We start from the raw sequence: 15,457 nt of genomic DNA, 5'->3' as shown, positions 1-15,457 counted from the left end.
TAGACTACAAATTAAATAATAGTGCTTGTGTAAGTTGTTAAATTTTCTGATTTTGATAACTCTCCTGTGATTACATAGAAGAATATTCTTAGTAAATGCACAGTGTAGCACTGTGCTCCTTGGGTTATTGTATCCAAATTACTCAGCTAGTTCTGGAATTTATATTTATATAAATATAAAATAAATAGGAAGTATAAGAAAGCAAGTAAAGCAAAATGTAACCAATAGGTAGATTCTGGGATTTCAAAATTATATCAATGTTTAAAGTTGTAGGGAGTGAACTTGTTCAGGTTCAAGGTTCACTGTGCACACGTATGGAATTATCACAATGAAATCCCACCACATCATTAATGTATAATTCAAATCACGTAAGTTTTTTAAAAGCTGCAAAACTTTTTGTGGTAGTGGTTGCAAGTATGGGTGCTGGCGTTGAAATATAGTCATGTGTCACTTAGCAATAGGAATATGTTCTAAGAAGTGCATAGTCAAGTGACTTCGTCATTGAGCATCCTAGAGTGTGTACCGAACTTTGAGGGTGCAGGTCCATTATCCTCTTAATGTGACAGAGGACTGTTATACAGAAAACCTTTTATTTACAAGTAGAATTACACTCAAAACTAATGATTAAAAGTATAAGAAATACATACGTGAGTAACTCAGTTGTTTATTGTCATTAAGTGTGAAGAAGCAGGGCATAACTGTATCACCAGGCTTTTAGACACCTGGCAGTGGAGTGGACTTGTTTACACCAGCATCACCACAATCGGAGCATTGTGCTCCGATGCTGTGACAGCTCTGATGTCAGTGGATGGTAGTTTTCCAGCTCCATTATACTTTCATGGGACCACAGTCACTTATGCAAATAGTTGTTGACTAAACATCATTTCTTGGACCTTGACTATACTTAGTCTTAAACACTGGATCATCCAGATACCAGCTGTGTGACATTGGGTGACATACCCAGTGTCTCTGTGCCTCAGTTTCCTTGCTTGTAAATTGGAGGTAATGCTGAACCTTCCAATAGCTAAATAAATTAATGCAGGTAGAAGACCAGAAACAGGTGCCTCATAAGCACGCAGTAAGTATTAGCTAAGATTATCTATCAGGGGTGAGAAGGTGAACAGGGCTGGTTTCTTGGTATTGCCTGGTTTGCCCATTATGTGTGTCTGCTTTCTTGGTATGTCACCGTGTCTGCAGGGCTATGATTGTGAGGATGAGCAGCTTGTTATTAGATTTGTAGGCTGTCTCATCTAAAACAAGCTGTCCTCAAGGCTCTTGAATGCATTTATCAAGAATTCATGAAAACTTGGCAGCCTGCTGCTGTTGGTCCAGTCAAATGTGTGTGGTCTCGTCACTCATTAAACCTCCACTTTGTTCCCAGGGCAATGCCACCTATAAGTTTTCCTGAGTTCAGTATTTGTTTTTCCAAATGGCAGCTGCCTAAAAGTTTGAGGAACCTGGGAACTACAACTGAGATTTAGGCTAAAAGAAGAAATTGAGTCTCTCCAAAATGCAAAAAGATGGGCTCTTAAAAGAAAAAAGAAAAGATGGTTCTAGCCAGGAAGGGCGGTACATGCCTGTGATACCAGCACTTGGCAGGCAGCAAGAGGATCACAAGTTCAGCCTAGGCTAGATATGGAGACACTGTCTCAAAACAAAAATAAAACTGGACACTAGGGTCTGTTTTTGTGAGATGCTAGCCATTTACCCAAAAATCCAATTTTAAGTTAGAGAATCATCCATCAATTAACAAAGACTGACTTATGCCTGCTGAGCAGGAGCCACTGGGCTAGGCACCCTTGGAGCTTACAAATAATAAGATGTGGAGGTTTTTGAGCTGTCCTCAGATGACTACGACAGAGGACCACAGGGTCCAGAGAAAGAGGAGAGAAAGAGAGAGAAAGGAGAAAGAGAAAGTCAGGCCTGGATTAAGTCAAAATGGTGGCCATGACCAGGTACCAGGGACCTGGAGGCCATGGGAAGGAAGGTGGATTCCAATTGTAGTACCACTGACCAATGATATGGACCAAGTCCACACAGAAAGACCAGAGAGGGAAGCAGTCAGAGCCCCTCATTCAAGCAAAAGATGATGGTCCTATTCCTGGGAGCAGTAGGAAGAAATAAGACTTCTTTTGAGGTAAAGCCATCAGGACTTGCCCTCGAGAATGGACTGGGCTGGAGTGGGGGCTGATGAGGTGGAAACTGGAGCCAAGAGCGACCCCTGATCAAGAAAGAAAGGTCAGACTCCAGCAAGTGATGGTGGGAAGAAGGATGCCATAGGCAGAAAATTGTGAGAAGAAATAGGAGATGAGAAAAATGGAGCCCATGTCCAGGGAAATAGGAGTCACTGGGCTCCATCTGGAGAATGAGGTGCAGAAAGGAAAGGTGTGAAAGACGTGATTGGAGCCCAAATGGAGAATTCCAGACCAAAGAAAATAAATGCCTTCCGGCAGGCAATATGGAACCACCAGAGAATTTTGAACAGATTAGAAAATCCCAGCAGGCCAAATGCTTAGAGCATGTCCACGACCTTCCTAATGACTCATTCTTTCACTCCATGGCTTCAAGAGTGTTTTGCAACTAGAATAAATCTCTCTATTGGTTCTACAGAAATCACCAAGCCACCAACATGGCCTACCTCACTGAGTTTTAAAACAGTTTCATTCCCTTTTTAAGGCTGTTGGTGGGCCAACATATTTACCCGACTATTGGCAATTTCACACATTCAAATTACAATCTCCAGCTTCTGCAAATAAAAGACTTTTATGTCCCCCAGTTGCGAAGTTTACTCGCAATTTCTATGCAGAGCATTCTGTCTGTGCTTGCATTCGGAGGCTGTGTAAAACACATCTGTTCCCTGCCACATTTGAGAATTCCCAGGAAAAGAAGATCTTGTTGTAAAAGTCCTGGCATCCCTAGTCTTTCCAAAGGATGCTGCAGAAAACAACCCTGACAACAGGGCCAAGTATTTTGAAAAAACCCACCGCCAGAGGAAGGCTACAATGATGAGTTATGATGGTTCAGTCAAGAGTGGTGGTGTTGAAGCCCTGGAGGAGAAAGCATCAGTCTTTTTGGCCTCTAGATGGGATGACCAGTTTGGAACTTCTGTGGGCGTTGTCACTCAGGAAGCATTTGGGGTGGTGAACGTGAAAGCCCTTTTAATGGTGGAGAGAAATTAAAGATTAGTTGCTATTCTCATTCTTGACTGAGCTGTAGGTCTAGCCCTCTCTGCTGGACCACAAAGGGAAGGGAGCAGAGGATAACAGGAGATTAAGAGCAAGCAAGGACTCCACAGTTGGATAGACTGAGTTTTGAGTCTTAGTGATGAGACAATGAACTTGACCTCTCTTAGTTTCCTGTACAATGCAAATAAAAATCCCTTTGTGGAATTTTTGCAGTCATTCAGTAAGATGACACATTGTAACCCTATATCTTGCATTATATTTCCAGTAAGGCTTTTAAAAATCGCCTTATAACCATGTTGAAAGCAATTTTCCACAGTAAGCCATTAGACTGAGCTCATGGAGCTACAGAGAAACTGCACTAGCGTGGTTGAATAACCAGGAAGGTATCATGGAAGTCAGAATTGAGCCACAAGAAGCATGCACACAGGGCTTTGTACTTCTCTCCTACAGAGTTTAACACATGTTCTAGCTGAGCTACACCTGACTTTAATGCAGGCCATGCCTGGATCTTTCTTGTAGTGGCTATGGTACAGTGAAAGGCATGCAAAAACAGAGTGATCAATATTGGATGGAAAGATAGATGGATGGACAGAGGATGTAGCAGTCAGACTTTTTGTCACTGTGACAAATGCCCAAGAGAAACAATTTAAAGGAGGAAAGATTTATTTTCACTCAAGATTTCAGAGCTTTTGGTCCAAGGTCCACTGGCTCCATTACCTTGAGCCTGAGGTGAAGAGGAATTTCATGGTAGTGGGACCATGAAGAGGAGGCTGCTCACCTAAGGCAGCCAGGAAGCAGAGGGGGGAAGCCTAGAACAGGATATAGTCACCAAGACACACCCTTGGTGACCTACTTCCTCCAACTAGGCTCTACTCCAAAAGTTTCCATCACCTCCCAATAACACCATCAAATTATGAATCCATCAGAGGACTAACCCATCGATTAGGTCAGGGCCCTCAGGATCCAATCACTTCTTAATGACTGGATCCACCAGCTGGTGACCCAGTCTTCAAATCCTGAGACTTTTGGAGGGCACGTCATATCCAAACCATAGCAGATGGATACATGGATGGATGGTGAGTGAATGGATGGATCTAAAGAGGGAAATGGCTTAAACTCCTAGCAAAGAAGAAAAATAGTGCAAATGTTTGGAGGTGATGCCAGATAGAGCCTTTGTGGCTACTGAGCTTCTGATGCTTGGAGCAGGGGTGATGCACTAGGGAACTTTGGGAAAATAGGTGCCTAGATATGAGAACCCTATTTGAGGTCCTCTGACAGCTAGGAAGAAGATGCTCTCCTGATGTGGAAGTCACTGGGGCATCTTCAGGTAGAAAATATCAGAAAAAGAAAGAGATGTTAGAAGAGGTGGTCTGACAATGGTGTGAGAAAAAGAAGCAGAGAGTCAGAAATGAGAAGAAGGAAACCGTTCAGAGACGGCAGTACAGAAGCAGAGGAGGCAGAGAAATTACTTCAGTCGGCAAACTCAGGTTCATCTGTGTGACTTTGAACAAGTTGCTCAACATGTAAATCTGTTTCCTCAAAATGTCTGACATATAGTTCTCTTCTTCTTTCAACAAAAATCCCCTTTGGGAATATCTTAAATAGCTATAACATTCAGTATGAGTGTTTCCTCTGTATCAGTCCTGTGTCAGGGCTCTGCAGACTCAGCCAACTTCCCTCACTGAACAGACCCAACCATTCTGGAAGTTAATCTTAGTGTCTCATTTACTAATTGAGGAAACTGAGACTTTGGGCAGTTTAATGACATAAGAAATCTCTCAACAATCTCCCGTCAGCCTGATGCCTTAGTCTGCATTTTATTATTTTTAAATAACCTTTTTTTTTTTGAGGTATACTATTATGGTATTTACCCTTCTTTTTTTTTTTTCTTCTTTTTTTTTTTTGGTGGTACTGGGATTTGAACACAGGGTCTCATGCTTACTAAGCAAGTACTCTACCACTCAAGCCACTCCACCAGCTCTTTTTTGTGTTAGGTATTTTTGAGATAAATTCTCATGAACTATTTGCCAGGGCTGGCCTCAGACCTCAATCCTCCTGATCTCTGCCTCCCAAGTAGCTAGGATTGTATGCATGAGCCACCAGCACCTGGGTATGTGTGACCTTCTTAAATGGCTCCAATGTTCCTCCCTTCTGATGTTCATACCTTGTATAGTCTCCTTTCTTTGTGTTGGATTAGAGCCAGTCGCTTGCTTCTGAGAAGTAGACAAATGATGAGATGTCACTTCCATGGTGAGGTTATGGAAGACTGTGACTTTTTTCATCTTGGTAGCGCTCTCTGTTGCCTTTTTGGCTTGCATGCTTTGGTGAAGCAAGCTGCCATACTAGAGACATCTGTGTGACCAGGAACTAAGGGTGGCCTCTGGCCCAACAGCCAGCAAGCAACCAAGGCCCTCAGTCCAATAGCCTAGGAGAAACTGAATCCTGCACACAACCACCTGAGTAGGCTTGCAAGTGGAGCCTTCCCCAGTGAGCCTTGAGATGAAACTGCAGACCTGGCCAACTGTTTACTTAAAATACTCTGAAACAGAGGACCCAGTATAGCCTGGATTCCTGACCTGCAAGAAAATAACGTTGTTTCAAGCCACTACATTTGGGGGTTATTTGTTATGCAGCATTAGGTAACCAATACAACATGCACAGAGAAAAGTGTGCAGATCAAAATTGTTTGGCATGATGAATTTTTACCAAGCAAACACAGAGGTGTAACCACTGGTTAATCAACGTAATCAGCCGATGGAAAATTACCAGCACTTCAGAATCTGTGTGCTACAGCTCCCAGTCCCCACCCTTTTTCAGCCTAAAGAAAACCTCTGTCCTGACACCTAAAACCACAGATTAGTTTTGCCTGACTTTGAACTTTGTAGAAATAGAATTATATGGTGTGTACTCGTGTCTGACTTCACTCATGGAGCCTGTTGTCTGAATTACTCCCCAAATTTCCTCACCAGTGGAACAAGTCAACTTCATTATAAATCTTATTTTACCAAGATCTTCGTGCATCTCCTAAAGTGACTTCTGTGTAGCAATGTTTAGCTGTCCCTGTCTATGAAAATATCATGCTTATACTTTTGTGAGGCCTTGATAGAAATTGAACCACCTTAAAGGAATCCTTTATTTTTGTCCTTTGTTACCATAAAATCACTAGGAGAGCCTAAATAATGCTGGCGGACTGGCTCAAGTGGTAGAGCATCTACCTTGCAAGCGTGAGGCCCTGAGTTCAAACCTCAGCACTGCCATAAAAAGAAAAAAAATAAAGAACCTGGATAAGTACTAAATTTTTCCAGGCCAAGGTTTCCTGGTAGATAAAATTAGGAAGTTGGATCCACTTCTGAGTTCTGTCTGTGGAATCTTTAAACTTGAAAGGGAGATTTCTAGTCCAGATCATCCTGACTCCATCCTGCCACTTCTTTACCCAGGTGTGTTCATAAATTTAAATAATTTTTCAAAATGTAGTTTTTTAACTCATCCCATAGATACGTACAATCTGCCACTTGGGATGGAGATTTTATGAAATGAAGTCCATTATAAATAAGATGTGTGTTCCTAAAGGGTTGGAAATCATAGGACTGGGGAAAAATGATGGCTTGACTTCTTCAAGTGGAAAGTGAAACCAATAAAGACAAATTGCAATAATAATTGCTTCGTTCTAATCAGTGGCAAATTATGGGTAAGTGGGTAACTAGGAGGTGAGTCCCAGAGAAAGCCTTTGGCTGTGTATTAGACACAAATTTGAAAATGTAGCCTTGAGTAAAAGCATTTTGACTCCCATGGGCCATTTCTTTCCACATCTGCACTGTAAGTCTGCTCCGCTCATCACCCACAGCCACAGCTCTGTCTGTCCAGGCCGATGTCAAGGAGAAATGACTTGCTTTGTAGAAAAGGGGAGCAGCCGTTGGGGAATCTTTTTGGCTAGAACCCTCAGCCTCTACTTTGGTCATCTGTGGTTGCTCAATTTGCCGGAAATTTCTATGATAGCTTTCTTCTTAAAGCTTATCACATTTAAAACCACAAAATTGCCACACTGCATTTACCAAAATCGTATTTATTAAAGGAAATGAAGCATTATCCAAATGCGTGTGCTTGTCTGACCTCGCTCAAGTTTTATTGACTTCCCTGCCTCCTGTCTTTGCTTCTACTCCCTCCACCCTGGTCTACGGGATTCCTGGGGCTCTTAGGTACAGACAGGGTGCTCTTGACCTTCAAGGCCTTTTTGGCCCTTACTAGTTTTGCCCCTCTTCAAGGCTCCATTAAGAGGCTTCCTCTGCTCACCCTACCCAGGAGCTTCTCCCCATTCTTCTCTGTCACTGCATGTGAATTCGTATAAAGATGTGCCGTCACTCTTCTGTACAGTTTGTTGTTGCTCAAAACTAAATTTTTATTAGGACATTCCCATACCATAAAATTCAGTCTTTTAAAGTGTACAGTTCAGTGGTTTCTAGCACGCTTGGCCCTCTGTATCCATGGGGTTTGCATCTGCAGATAAAATCAACCACAGATAGAAAATATTTGGGGATGAAACTCCATCAGTACTGAGCATGTGCACACTTTTGCCCTTGTCATTATTACCTGGACAATACAGCATAACGACTACTATGTAGCATTCACATTATTATATGTTATCCAGGGATGACGTCGTGTGCCCAGGAGGAGGCATGTATGAATACCATGGCATTTTATATCAGGGATTTGAGCATCCTGGAATTAGATTATCTGGGGGGGGCGGTCTGGACTCATCCCCCCAAAGATACCAAGAGACAACTGCATATTCACAAAGCTGTGCAATCACAGACATAATCTATTCCAGAACATTTTCATCACCCAAAATAACTCTGGTCCCCATTTGTAGTCACTTCCCATTCTCCCTTCCCATAGCCCCTGGACCACTTTCTGTCCTGTTGGGTAGAAATACGGTCAGACAATGGGTGGCATTTCATATCTGGCTCTGGTCACTCAGCATAATGCACTCAGAATTTCATTCCTTGTTACATTTGAATAAACGCCATGCGTACACCACATTTTGGTTCTCCATTCGCCAATGCCCTTTCTCTTTTGACTATCAGGAGTCACATTCCCACAGACATTCCTGCCCAGATTCTCGTGCGACATTTATTTTTCATGTGAATTGTTCCTTCTCTAATGCTGCAACCGCAGTGAGATGTCCCTGAGGGTAAGTTTCTCTTCTGTCTCATTAACCGCTGTCTCCCCCGAGCCCTAGCACGCACCTGGCATGGCATGTGAGCATTTGATACTAAAAGACTCAAAGAACAAAATAATAACACATGTAGTGTTCTACAATGTATTTTTAAATCAATTTTATTGTTATAATAAATAACAATTGCATAACACATCCAATACTTACATATAAAAATGCACACATTTTAAGTATACGATTTGATGAGTTCTTACAAATCTATATATTTGTATAACTACTACTACAATCAAGATAAAAAATGCTAACATCACCGTAAAATAGTCCCTCATGCCCTTTGCAGTCCATACTCAGCCCTAATTCCAGCTCCCTCCCAACACAGATCTTCTTTCTATCCCTGAAGACTAGCTTTGTCTTTGCTAGACTTCCGTGGAATATGTACTCTTGAAGCTGGACTTTTGCTTAGCATGTTTTTGCGATTTATCCCTTATCGTTGCATATGTCAGTCTCGTGTTCTCTTTTACTTATGAGTAGTAACCCACTGTAATATGTCACAATGTGTCTGTAGTGAAAATCAGAGTCGTTTCCAGCTTAGGGATTTATGGATTAAGCTGCTATGGCCATGTATGGACAAGTCTTTGTGTGGACATATGTTTTCATATTTGGGGTGTACACCACAAGTAGAATTGCTGTGTCTAAAGGCAAATGCCCAACTTCTGCCCAAAGTAGTGGTAACAATATTTTACATTTCCACCAATGAGGTGTTGCCTTTCTCCCAGATCCATGAGCCTTATCAGACTTCACGTCATCAGTCTCTAAGGCTTAGTCATCCGAGTGGATGTTGGCATCTGGGGCTTTCATTTGAGTTTCTTTCATCACCTAATGGCATAGAGCATCTGTAAATGTCCTTTCTGGACGTGGGTGTGTCTTCTCTAGTGATGTGTCTATTCGAATATTCTGCCTCTTTTTGTAGGCATTCTTTATATTACATTTCTGGTGTACACTGTTTATTTGTGTCTTTTGCAGTATTTATTTTAATTGCCAAATTTATTGGCAAGAATTATTTACAGTATTTCCTTAATATCCTATTAATGCCTGTAGGATCCCTACTGACGTCCCTTATGACTTGGGTATCCTCTGTTTCTCGATAAATCTAGCTAATGGTTTATGAATTTGTTAAGGTTTTAAGCTTTGGTTTGTTTTTCTCTATTGGTTGACCATTTTTTTATTTCATTAATATCTGCTGTTATCTTTATGTTTTCTCTTTTTTGTATTTTGGGTTTAATTTGCTCTTCTTTATATTCTTAAGGGAACACTTAGGTAATTGACTTTAAATCTCCATTTTCTTTTTTATCACACTTAAAGCTATAAATCTCTAAATTTTGCATATCATTTTTCATTTTTATTTAGTTCAAAATGTTTTCTAATTTCCCACGTGAATTTTTTTTGACCCATGGATTAGTTAGAATGACAGTTATCTGGGAATTTTCAGCTGTTTTCTGACTTAATCAGAACTCTAGACTGCTAGCAAGACAATCTCCGTGATTTTAAACCATTTTCAATTTATCAAGAGCCTTGTCTGGGACCTGCCACATGGTTACCTGGGTGAATATCACATGTGTACTTGAAATGAATATATGGCTGTTGTGTGTCAGAGCTGTCTGTAAATGTCATGTTTTCTGTATAGTTACTGATTTTCTGTTTTCTTCATTTATTCATTACTGAGAGAAGAATGCTGGAGTTTTCCACTGTTTGTGGATACGTGGCTTTCTCCTTTCAGTTCTGCTAGTTTTGTCTTACACAGACGGACTCTGACGCTCTGCTCTGTAGGGTTGTTATGGCCTCTTGATGAATTGATCTCGTTCCATTCTGTACTAGTCCTCCTTATCCCTGTTGGAATTCCTCATTCAGAAGTCTATTTTGTGACGCCACTCACTATAGCAGCTTTCTTATGATACATCATTACACAATAGGAGTTTGTCCTGCCTTTCACTTTTAATCTACTGTGTCTTTAGTCGTAGAGCAGGTTTCCTGGGTATAACATGCACTTGGGGCTTGGTGTTTGCTTGTTTGTTGTTTTAAATCCAGCCTGACAGTCTGGTATTTAACTGCATTGTTTGGGTCACTTGCATGTGATGAATTTATTGTATGTGTACCTAAGTCTATCATTTTGCTACGTGTTCTCTGTCTACCATGTGTTTGGGTTTGTTTGTTTGTTTTGCTAGGGGAATATGGGGTTTGAGACACCATCTCGCTATATTGGTCTGGCTGGCCTGGAACTGGCTATGCAGCCCAGGCTGGCCTCAAACTTGTCATTTTCCTGCCTCCGTCTCCCAAGTGCTGGGATTATAGATGGGAACCACCAAGCCCAGATCCTTATCTCTTTGTTCCTTTGTCCCCTTGTTTTTTTAAAAGTATTTTTAAAGGTTCATTTTTCTTCATTATTGATGTATTAGTTATATTTAATGGTGTAGAGGGTTACTCTATGGCTTACATTATGTAGGCTTCAATTATCACAGCTTCTAAGCATGGGGGAGGGGAATAAGGGCAAATGATGGAGGGGGTGAATTTAACCAGTTATATTATAAGTACTTTTATAAATGTCACAATGTACCCCCAGTACAACAATAATATGGTAATTTTTTAAATTAAAAATAAATAAATAAATAAATAAAAGAAATGAAATAGTGAGGATGCTGATCCGTCTATCCAAAAAATGATAAAAAATAAGTTCTCACAACTCAACTTCAGGTGAGACATTATCGCTTCGTGTCTAAGATTAGAACCTTAAACAAAATACTTTCTCCTCTTTCCCATCTTTTGTAATATGTGTTGTCATAGATTTTACCTCTGCACATATTATAAATTTCCTGGTACCTTGTTATTGTTTCAGTTGCTTTTTAAGGAAATTTTGAATGAGAAATAATTTTGTCATACTTGTCTATGTGTTTTATCACTTCCAGTATTCTTCATTCATTGGTGGAGAGCCTTCTCCTGAAGGATTTCTTTTAACATCTCTTCTAGTACAAGTCTTTCGGTAGCAAATTCTCTCAATTTTTGTATGTCTAAAAAAGTCTTTACTTTTAAAAGATTTTTCACTGGCTGGAGATGTAGCTTAATCTTAGAGCACCTGCCTGACACACAAGAGGCTCTGGGTTCAACAACAAAAGAAAGAGGGAGGGAAGGAGGGAGAGAGAGAGAGAGAGAGAGAAGAAAAAAGGTAGGAAGGAAGGAAAGAAGAAAGAAAGAAGGAAAATCCTATTATTGAAACCAGAGTTTTGAACTCAAGACCCAAACCCCTGAGATTCCACATGCCAGGTCCTGTAACTTGTTGCCCCTAAATGCCAAATAAAGAGGCATGGTGAGGGCGGAGAAAGGAAATTTATCACACGGCTCGGGACTTGCCATGGGAAGAGGCAGAATAAGCACTCAGCTCATCCTCAGCCATCTTAACGGTAGGGAGTTAAAGGTTTAAACAGAAAAAAGAACTGGGGGCAGGGGACAAAATTATGCATAGTTAAACAGTCCCAGTCGCAGGTGTGTGCTGGTTTTTTTTTTTTTTTTGGCAGCACCGGATTTGAACTCAGGGTCTCACGCGTGCTGGCAGGTAACTCTACCACTTGAGCCATTCCGCCAGTCCACCTCTCAATATTGTCCTGCATCCCTGGAGAGTCTGTCTCCTTTCTCTGAATTTCATTTTACATGGGTTCTGAGCTATTATCTCCAAGTTCATTGACTTCTTGTTCTTCAATATTTAATTTGTTCAATTTATTCACTGGATAGTGACTGTTTAATTTCAGATAGTGTATACTTCCATCTCTAGAAACTTCCTTGGCTTTTCCATATCCTCCCTTTCTTTTCTCAGTACATTCAGCTTTTCCTTTAAATATCTGAAAATAGCCAGAAATGATTTTTTTAAAAGCTCCTTCTCTGCTAATTCTATCATCTCTGTAATATCTAGACCTATTTTCATTGATCATTTATTTTCTTCCTGGTTGTGGGTCCTGTGTTTCTGCTTCTTGGCTGTCTGGTAATTTTTTATTGGATGTTAGACATTATAGATTTGATCTGTGGGGTGTAGATCTTAATCTCTTCTTTTAGAGAGTGCTTTCCGTCTTTTTTGGAGGGGAAGGGGGACAGCCACCTTACAAGTCACTTTTGTCTTTCCTGGCTGGTTTCTAAGATGCATTTCAGAGTTTCTAGAATAGTCCTTCCTAGAACGATGCTAAGTGTGGCCTCTCTAGAGTATACAGGATACCACTTGATTACAGAATCCCCAGTGGCCATGCTCGCTGCAGCATGGGCAAAGGGACATTGAAACTAACCCTGGGAACCACTCTGGTTCCCAGGCAGGTTGCCCTTTGCCTGTCTCTGGGGACTCATCTTACATGTGCCTGCCCCTCTCCTTACCAAGATTCCAGGGGCCAGCTCCATCCTCCTCACAACCGAGCGTCCAACTCTCTGAACTCCTTTTTCTGCCTCCTGAATTCATCAGGCCTCCTCTGTACTGCACCTCTAGGTAGAAAGTCAAGGCAACCAGATTCTGCCCTTGTGTGTTTTCCTTCTGTCAGGTATCACAGATCCGATCTGTTGCTGTCCAGTATCTGAACACTGTTGCATATACAATGTGTCCAATTTCTAGTTAGTGAAGGCAACAGAGGAAGTCTGCCCCCTGCTTCCTGTTAGGACTGGAAGCAGAAGTTTTTTTATGAGGCAGGCTAGAATTACGGGAATTTCAGGACTCTTAGAAAATATATGACTTCATACTGTATTTCAGGTTGGACATTCCTCTCTTTCTCTGAGCCTTTTTTCAATTGCAAATGTGTGTAGGTTATTCACACCCTAGCTCAAAGACAACTCAAATCACCTCCACCTGGCCCAGGGACCACACATGCCCTGCCCACTCATTGATTATTGGTTGGGAATCACCAGGTTCTTCCCTTCCCATTGGTTAGCATAAGTTTTAAAGGCACCTGGAGAAGACAAAATCTCTTTCTGCTTCCAGCTTCCTCCTGGTCCCACCATGTCCCCTTTTGGAATTCCCTTCCCTAACTTTTAATAAACTCCATCCACGTGTCCTGCTATGGATTCTACCACACAGGACACAAAGACTTTGGAAATTTCTGATCACAGACTGTACATTGCCATTAACACTTAAGAGAACACATTTTTCAACAGAGCTCAATTTCATCATCTCATCCCTAATCCTGATCCACGAATAATTCATTTCAACTGTAATCCTATAGAGATTTGTTCAGTTACTATCGTTATTAGGGTCATAAAAGAATAATAGCTATTATGAAATATCTATTACTAATTAGTTATGATGCTAAACATTTCATAACTATTCTTTTATTAACTGTATCTTGTCTTATTTTGCTTTATTTTATTTGGCAGTACTGGGGTTTGAACTCAGGGCCTCATACTTGGTAGGCAGGCGCTTTACCATCTGAGCCACTCTGCCAGCAAGCTCTAACTCAAGTTGAGGAAATTGAGACTACAGTAGCAGGGACAGAACAGGATTCAAACACAAAAACTATTCTTTTGTACCCCATCCCCAAGTGTCTGAAACTCCCCAGACCTTAAATAAACTGGGGAACTGGGGGAGGAGGGCAGGTACAGTTATAGTCAACAGTTCCACACCAGTAGTTTCCAAACTGGGGCAGGGTGAAGGAGATACAATTTCCTGGGTTCTAGCCCCAAATGTCTGAGTCATAATTTCTGGGGGATTGAGTTTACAATCTGTTTGATTTAGGATACCAAGGGACTCTTTCACAAACAGATTTGAGAATAACCACTCTGACAGCACTGGGTATTTACTCTTTCCTGATGTTGGTCTTATTTATAACTGTTTCCAAATGATCACAAGCAATTTCCCTCTACCTGAAGCCCCTGCACCCCCTCTGCTACACAATCCTGCCAGGTACTATTTGAACTCTGAGACCTCCAGCATCCCCCACCCACCAAATCAAAAAATGAGAGTGAACTTCAGCAATAAAAATCTTTCCTGTTGAAGTGTGGAAAGCAGCTGTGACTAAATGTTTCCTGGCAGCTACCTGTACCTGTTCTCTATCATTTGCATTTAAATACAGTGACTTTTTTGTTAGAAAAAAAGAAGAAGCCTCAACATGCAACAGGTTTTCCATTAAGCCTCTGTTCCAACCCTCCTTGAATCACAAAGCTTTCTGCTACAAAGTCAGGCTGCTATCAAAACACAATGATTTAAACTAGGAGTTGGGTTTCTCAGTTCTAAACACCTCAGTTTTCATGGCTCTCAAATTCATCAGGAGTTGGGGAATGTCTCTTCTTACTTGGTTGTTTTTATTATTTAACATGTGGATTTTTTAATCAGCAAACATGTCTGTCAGTATTTTTGCTTTGTTTTTTAAACTATTTTGAAGGACCTTTACTGTAGGCAAATGTAGGCCCCAGAGTGACCACACGGAGAGGAGTGATCTGGCCAAGAGATTCTTTATTGCCGGGTGGGAGAGGGGGAGGGCCGAGAGAGAGAGAGAGAGAGAGAGAGAGAGAGAGAGAGAGAGAGAGAGGGGCAGGGGCTGAAATACCCCTCTGTGAGACTCGGCATGATCTGATTGGTTAGGATCTTATGGTTCATGCTGATTGGAGGTTGGGGCAGAAGGAGGATTCAAGCTAGACTTGAGGCAGGACTGTGACCCTGGGAAACAGAAGCTTAAGGGTGCAGTAAGAACCAAACCTATCGGCGCCATTATTGCCAACATTTGCTTTTAAAATTATATTCTCTGGAATTAACACTAAGTCTTGAGAAATGTAGAGTAGCATTTCTTAGTGGCCCTGAAAGGACAAAAGGCACCAAGACCCACCCTTTCCGCTCTGAGGCACTCCTTCAGGCTCTTTAATGTGTACATCAGGGTTTAAAATTTTGGTTTGTCAAGGTGAAGAGGATTTATTGATCGGGGTGTAGGCAAACAATCAAAGGAAATGCTGAGTATTTATCTTTTTAAACAGTCCATCTCAAAGTCAAAACCAACCAGAACATTTTGTATTGAGAATGAGCAAGCCAGGTGAGAAACAGAGAGATTATTATCTGTGCTAAGAACTGATTTTGTCCACTCTCCTTTTG

General features: G+C 41.2%; 1 protein-coding gene, 1 long non-coding RNA gene and 1 other non-coding gene across 4 annotated transcripts in view; 1 reads left to right on the top strand and 2 right to left on the bottom strand.

The window, feature by feature from the left end:
• Kazn (kazrin, periplakin interacting protein) overlaps window positions 1-15,457 on the top strand; it is a 1,020,937-nt gene that overhangs the window by 389,618 nt on the left and 615,862 nt on the right. The gene's annotated exons all lie outside the window — the stretch shown is intronic.
• LOC141424708 (uncharacterized) overlaps window positions 1-15,457 on the bottom strand; it is a 66,670-nt gene that overhangs the window by 50,232 nt on the left and 981 nt on the right. The window lies entirely within an intron of this gene.
• Trnag-acc (transfer RNA glycine (anticodon ACC)) lies at window positions 13,747-13,819 on the bottom strand. The gene has a single exon. It is a non-coding gene; the product is annotated as a tRNA-Gly (tRNA).

The sequence above is a fragment of the Castor canadensis genome, chromosome 7 (genome assembly GCF_047511655.1).
Source record: "Castor canadensis chromosome 7, mCasCan1.hap1v2, whole genome shotgun sequence".
Classification (NCBI taxonomy): Eukaryota; Metazoa; Chordata; class Mammalia; order Rodentia; family Castoridae; genus Castor; species Castor canadensis.
Note: the sequence above shows the minus strand (reverse complement) of the source record. Positions and strands in the feature narration are given on the sequence as shown.